This window comes from Mesocricetus auratus, unplaced genomic scaffold, assembly GCF_017639785.1.
Source record: "Mesocricetus auratus isolate SY011 unplaced genomic scaffold, BCM_Maur_2.0 Super-Scaffold_100028, whole genome shotgun sequence".
Taxonomy (NCBI): Eukaryota; Metazoa; Chordata; class Mammalia; order Rodentia; family Cricetidae; genus Mesocricetus; species Mesocricetus auratus.
The window spans coordinates 14,519,393-14,526,129 of NW_024429209.1; positions in this window are offsets into that span (position 1 = coordinate 14,519,393).

A 6,737-nucleotide genomic window follows, 5' to 3' on the forward strand; every position below is an offset into this window, starting at 1 on the left:
ACGGTACTTGGGAGTCGCAGGAATAACAGGGATAACAGGGATTGAGTGCAGAGAACTCTAAGGACTAGCAAGCCTGTGCCAGGCTCCACATCAGCCCTAGATGACACTTCCTGAGAGACCCACAACATAGCTGTCACCCTGCTGCGGAGGCATGCCATGACTTCCTGATCCTGTGGAGCTGGACCGCTGTCCCTGGGGACCAAAGGCCCCGCCCTCTGAACTTTCAAATGTCTGACTCAACGGTTCCATCCACAGCGCACACTAAAGGTTCTGGCTAAATGTGGGATTGAAGCCAAGGCTCAGGCGGTTGTCCAGAACTCGGGGAACTCTGTACACCACCACATCACCCAGACGTGGGGGTGCAGGGGGGAGGCAGAAGGACTGGCAGTTCAAGGCCATCCTCTGCTGCATGCTGAACTCAAAGCCAGCCTGGGACACACAGAGCCCTGCCTCAAGACTAAGCTCACAGACCACGGATGCTGGCTCTCTTCTCGAGACAAAACACTCAAGAGGAATCAACTCAAAGGGGAAGACTTGCTTTTCTCAGAGTTTCGCAAATTTTGGCCCATGGTCGCCTGGTTGGGTTGCTTTAGGTCCGTGGAAGCCAAGACATCAGAGTGGGAGCTCATGTCACCAAAAAAAAAAAAATGCTGTTCTCTTTGTGGCTGCCAGGAAGGGAGGAAGCTATGGGGAGGAAGAGGAAGGGGATAGGGAAAAGGCACGCTCACTTCCTGGTATGGCTTGGCTCAGAAAGGGTCCTGGGGCACCGTGAGGCCCAGCCAGGCAGAGGGTGGGCAGATCCTGGGGGCTCAGGCAAGCCCTGGGAAGTGATATGCAACCGGGGTTGGTGCCCCGGAAGTTCCTGAGCGTCTTTTGTTCACGCTTAATTCTCTACTGGGAAAATGAACCACGTGTCATTAGCAGCAGGCCCTGTTGCTAATGTGTGTCTGTTCTGGCAAGTCCTTTGTCCCTTTGCCAGGCCCAGAGTCAGGGCCAAAGTTCCTGTAACTTGGGAATTCCTAATAATTAACCTGGAGCCCCCGAGGCTGAATGGAAAGAGAAGCAAGCCCAGGAAAGCCACTGTCTCCAGACCCCGAGGTGCCCTCTGTGACCTGGACTGAGCACCGCAGGATCCAAGGCTTCGCCTCACTCCTTCCGGGCCCACGTCTGGCTCTTGCTTTCCAGTGTGCACGGCTGCAGAGGCTCCGCATAGCGCTCCTTGGGTGTCAGCGCTTCAGGAGAAATCGGAGGCCACAGGGAGAAGGAGGCGGCTGCCATGACTCTGCCCAGGTGGCCTGCTGCTGCTCCCACTGTCTGGCCAGCATCCACGGTGAGCCCGGCCTTCCCACTGATAGAGCCAAGCCTCCTGACAGCTGAGAGGGAGATGCCCCAGAGAGGTCGGTCCCTTCTGAGGCACCTTGTAAATTACAGCTTGAAGTCATGCTGGAACCAAATCCCACAACTGTGATTTAGTCTAAGTGTTCGCATTCATTTTAATTCTAAAAATGCAACCTGTTCTGTTCACCAGCTAATGACAGCGTTTCCGGTGAATGTGAACTCTGGGTTGTAACAGTAATGAAATTAGCAGTAACCACTGAGCGCTGCCTGCCTTCCGAGCACCTAGCGTGTGAGCGGGTATTACACTCAGTAAGGCAGATGCTGGTGGCCCTGGCTTCTGGATCTGAGAATAGACAGAAGTTGGTACCTTGGCCAAAGTCACACAGCTAGAAAGCAGATCACTGTGACGGTGGGATGGATCGGGGGTGAAGGCGCTTGCCACCAAATTCTGCAGGGACTGTTTGATCCCCATGGGTCCACGGGGTGGAAGGAAAGAACTCACTGAAGTTGTTCCCTGAACACACACACACACACACACACACACACACACACACACACACACACACACGCACGCACGCACGCACGCACGCGCGCTCGCGGAGACAGCTGCTATGTGGGACACCGTTCACTGAGGTGGGTGAAGAGCCGCCACCTGCTCCAGGGTGGGTGTTGAAGTGCAGATCTGAAGTCCTCTGTGACCAGGCTCTCCACTCCTGCCACTGCCGGTGAGCCACACAGGATGCTCTGGGTCGATGGCCCCCAGCAACATTCTCCACACAGCAGCTCCCTACCTCAGCTTCTAATGAGAACATCCTTAGTGGGAGATGAGCCCAGAGACAGCCCCCTCCCCCCTCTCCCTCCCCCCCCCCCCGCCCCGCCCCACAGGCTACCCAGTCTGCCACACTCCCACATTCTTAATTCCCTTAGTCCTGCCTTCCCCGGCCCCTGGGCTGGGCTTACCTTTCTCACTCCCAGATATCCACTCACTCACGCACTCACTCACGCACTCACTCACGCACTCACTCACGCACTCACTCACTCACTCACGCACTCACTCACTCACTCACGCACTCACTCACTCACTCACTCACTCACGCACTCACTCACTCACTCACGCACTCACTCACGCACTCACTCACTCACTCACTCACTCACTCACGCACTCACTCACTCACTCACGCACTCACTCACTCCACTCACTCACTCACTCACTCACTCACTCACGCACTCACTCACTCACGCACTCACTCACGCACTCACTCACTCACTCACGCACTCACTCACTCACTCACGCACTCACTCACTCACTCACGCACTCACTCACTCACTCACGCACTCACTCACTCACTCACGCACTCACTCACTCACTCACTCACTCACTCACGCACTCACTCACTCACTCACGCACTCACTCACTCACTCACTCACGCACGCACTCACTCACTCACTCACGCACTCACTCACGCACTCACTCACTCACTCACGCACTCACGCACTCACTCACGCACTCACGCACTCACTCACTCACTCACTCACGCACTCACTCACGCACTCACTCACTCACTCACTCACTCCTCACTCATTCTTCATTCATGAGCCAGAGGCTTTTTCAGACCCTGAGGTGCAGGGTGGGGTGGGCTTCCTAGGACAGCTGCCAGTCCCCAGACATGTGCTTTGTGCCTAGGGAAGGACAAAGGGCTACAGGGAGTCAGAGCAGTGACTGGGAGGGCGCCTAGGAAGACAGGACCTCAGAAGCCCTGAGGAAGGCAGAGAGGCGCCCATCAAGCAGGAACCGGTTTCGGTGATTGTGAGGACGCGTCCTTGGGGTCCTGAGCCATTCTCTGCCCTGTGTGCTGACAGACATCTGTGGCCGCTCGTACGGCAGACACTGGGTGTCCGAGGAGAGAGGAGGAGGTTTGAGCTAGGTGGGCTGGGGACACGTAGGTGGCCAGGACATAGCTGTGGAGTATTTCAGATTTGCATACAATTTGAAGGGAGCCTGGGGACCTGCCTGCAGTGGCTCTTGGATAGGTGAGCCCCAGCTTTCCATGCAAGAAGATCACAAGTTGTAGGCTAGCCTGGGCTATGTACTGGGTTCTAGGTCAGCTTGATCCCGTGGGCCACCAGCCTTCTGCCCTTCGCTCACGGAGCCCGCCAGTCTCCTTGGTCTCCCTTTGGTCTTGTTTGTGAGTGCCTCTGGCCCTGACCTCTGCCCTCCATGTCCCACCCCCTGCCTGTGGCTCAATCTCCCCAGATAGTCTGCTTCAAATCTCCAGTAGATGTACCAGATTTTGATCTTTTGAGACAGGGCCTCATGTCTCACAAGCTAGCCTCAGGTTCCCTGTGCAGTTGAGAATTGATGTACACATGCTGCTGCTGTAATACTCCAGTCAAACCGAGTTAGTAAATCCAGGGTTAATGGACAGAGCAAAGCGCTCCTGAGTGACCCTCAGGAGGGCAGCAGAGGGATCATGACGGTGCACGTGGCAGATCTATGCACCCGGTCTTAAATACCTGGTAGGCGTGGTGCCTGGCATTTCCGGGGAAGGAGTCTCCTATGGTGAGGGGAGGCAGGGTCTGGGGAAGAGGGGGAGAGAGAGAGAGAGAGAGAGAGAGAGAGAGAGAGAGAGAGAGAGAGAGAGAGAGAGAGAGAGAGAGAGAGAGAGAGGGAGGGAGGGAGGGAGGGAGGGAGGGAGGGAGGGAGGGAGGGAGGGGGAGAGAGAGACCTTGAATTCTTGCCTTCTTGCCGCCACCTCCCCAGCTCGGGTTCCCAGGCTGTCCTTCCTGTTGGTTTGCTTTTAAACCACCAGAGTAAAAATGTCCAGAGGGAGCCCGGAGAAGATCGTCTGGATGCGCCTCGCCTTCCCCCAGTCTTTTGCAACCCCCCGTCAGCCCCCATGTCCAGAATATCACCATTTCTAGCTGTTCTATAAATGGAGCCCGCAGCCTGGGACTGGCTTTTTGTCTCCTGGATCTCCCTGGAGACTCTCCCAAGCTGCTGTGGGGGCCAGGCTGCTGGAAGTCTGCAGGTGGAGTCAATGAGACTGGCTGGGGTAGGCGCTGTCAGGCAGGGGGTCTGAGGGTGGGATGTAGGGCTAGCCCCACCCCTCCTGTCAGGTAAGCCCCCAAGCCACCCGGCCTTGGAGAGGACGAATGACATCAGTGTTTACCTCCCAAGTGCTGGGAATGGGGGATGATGGTCAGAGCTGAACTGATAAGACCTTGTAGATGGCCTTCTCTCTGGGGACAAAACAGGGTGCTCGGGAGATAAACCAGGGCTTGCAGTGGGGGGGGGGGCTGGGTGCCTGGGGAGCCAAGAAGGCTTTGGCTAGTCCCTCCACACTTTTTCTTTTCTTTTCTTTTCTTTCTTTCTTTCTTTCTTTCTTTCTTTCTTTCTTTCTTTCTTTCTTTCTTTCCTTCCTTCCTTCCTTCCTTCCTTCCTTCTTTCCTTCCTTCCTTCCTTCCTTCCTTCCTTCCTTCCTTCTTTCTTTCTTTCTTTCTTTCTTTCTTTCTTTCTTTCTTTCTTTCTTTCTTGTTTTTTCGAGACAGGGTTTCTCGGTGGCTTTGGAGCTTGTCCTGGAACTTGCTCTGTAGACCACACTGGTCTCGAGCTCACAGAGATCTTCCTGCCTCTGCCTCCCGAGTGCTGGGATCAAAGGTGTGTGCCGCCAACGCCCGGCTGCCCCTTTTTCTTGATTCTTCCTTGCTTTGCAGTCACAGAACACCTGGAAGCCAGCACTGGGGCCCAGGGGACGACCCCAGGTAGAAGAAGGGGAGGGAAGCCAGGGCCTCCTGGATGCTAGACAGCCTCACCCTCCTAACAGGCATGGTGGACTCAATTTATCAGACTATTAAAACAACGGACCCTAAAGAAAGGAGAATTTCCCCCGGAACCCCATGCTGAGAGAAGAAAACAGTGCCAGTCAGAAAGGAGGATACTTGTCTCTTGGAAGAGACCTCACACAGTCCAGGAGGTCAGCGGTGGGAGGGCCACACCTCGGCTGGGGGGGAGACTGCTTAGCTCCTCAACTCGCTGGCTTCTCACTCCAACCTCGCTTCAGGAATGGCGGATTTGGGGGCCATTCTGGATCTTTTTTTTCCCTCCTCCCAAGGTGGCCACAGTGAATAAATCTTCTCTGCTTCTGGTTCTTTAAATTGTCTTAGTGAGGACAGACAGCCAGACCTGACTTGGGGCACAAGTTGCAACCTTCAAGCTGGGTAACGTACTGCCAAGCCACAGAAGTCTTGATAACTGGCTATCCCCGTGCATAGGGTGTAGTGGCTAGCATCCTGCCAAGCTTCCAGCGTCTGGGAACTTTCCAGAACTGCCCGATGAGCCTGTATGCGCAGGCTGCTGGGGTCAATGCTTGGGGAGCCCTCAGTGACCCCCCTCCGGCTTGCTCACCTGCTCCCGTGGCTGCAGGGTAAGAGGTATCCTCAGGCAGGCTCTGAGGATCCCAGAGAAAGGCAAGGGACCTGCCTAGAGCTGTCATGGTGTTATTTTAGAAAGACTGGAGGAGCCGGGAAGTGGTGGCACTCTCCTTTGTGATCCCAGCACTCAGGAGGCAGAGGTAGGCAGATCTCTGTGAGTTTGAGGCCAGCCTGGACTACAGAGTGAGTTCCAGGACAGCCTCCAATGCTACAAAAAAAACCCTGTCTCAAAAAAACAAAAACAAAAACAGACTGGAGGAGCCAGCCAGAGATACCAGCACCTCAAGCCAGACAGCAGGGTGCAGTCCCTGAAGGAAGGACAGGCCCAGAGCCCAGAAGAGTCCATTTTTGTTTTTGTTTTTATTTTTTGATATAAGATCTCTTCCTGTGCCCTGGCTGCCCTGGAACTAGCTACGTAAACCAGGGCCCTGAGAAAGAGATCCTCCTGCCTCTGCCTGCTGAGTGTTGTTTTGGATTAAAGGCGTGTGCCACCACAGAGGGCACAGTTAAGTTTGAATCCCGGCCCAGCCACGTAGCAGCTGTGTGGTCCCAGGCTTCCCAAGCTGCTGTCACTGATTAAAGGTGTGTCTGTGTTGCCGTTCCCAGCTCCAGGACACCATGTGAAATGACTGCAATCACTTCCCATCCCATCACGTCCCCTCAGGGCTCAGGACAGGGGCTAGAAACTCCGGCCAGCAAACTCAACAGCCTCAGGGAACAGCCCCAGCCACCTGAGGCCCACAGGATCCATATGGCCTGTGGGCAAGTTCGTCAGGCAGGGAGACTGAGGCATGCTGGGTAGACAGGCATGGTGGACAGATGCTGCTGACCTGCTTGTTGCACCCCACAGGAATAGACTGGTGTGCTCACCCTCGTAGCTGAAAGCTGGGCCTCCATTGTCTTTGGTGTCATCCTGTGTTGCCTGGGCTAGTCTTGAACTCACTCACTATGTAGCCAGCTCATAGTGA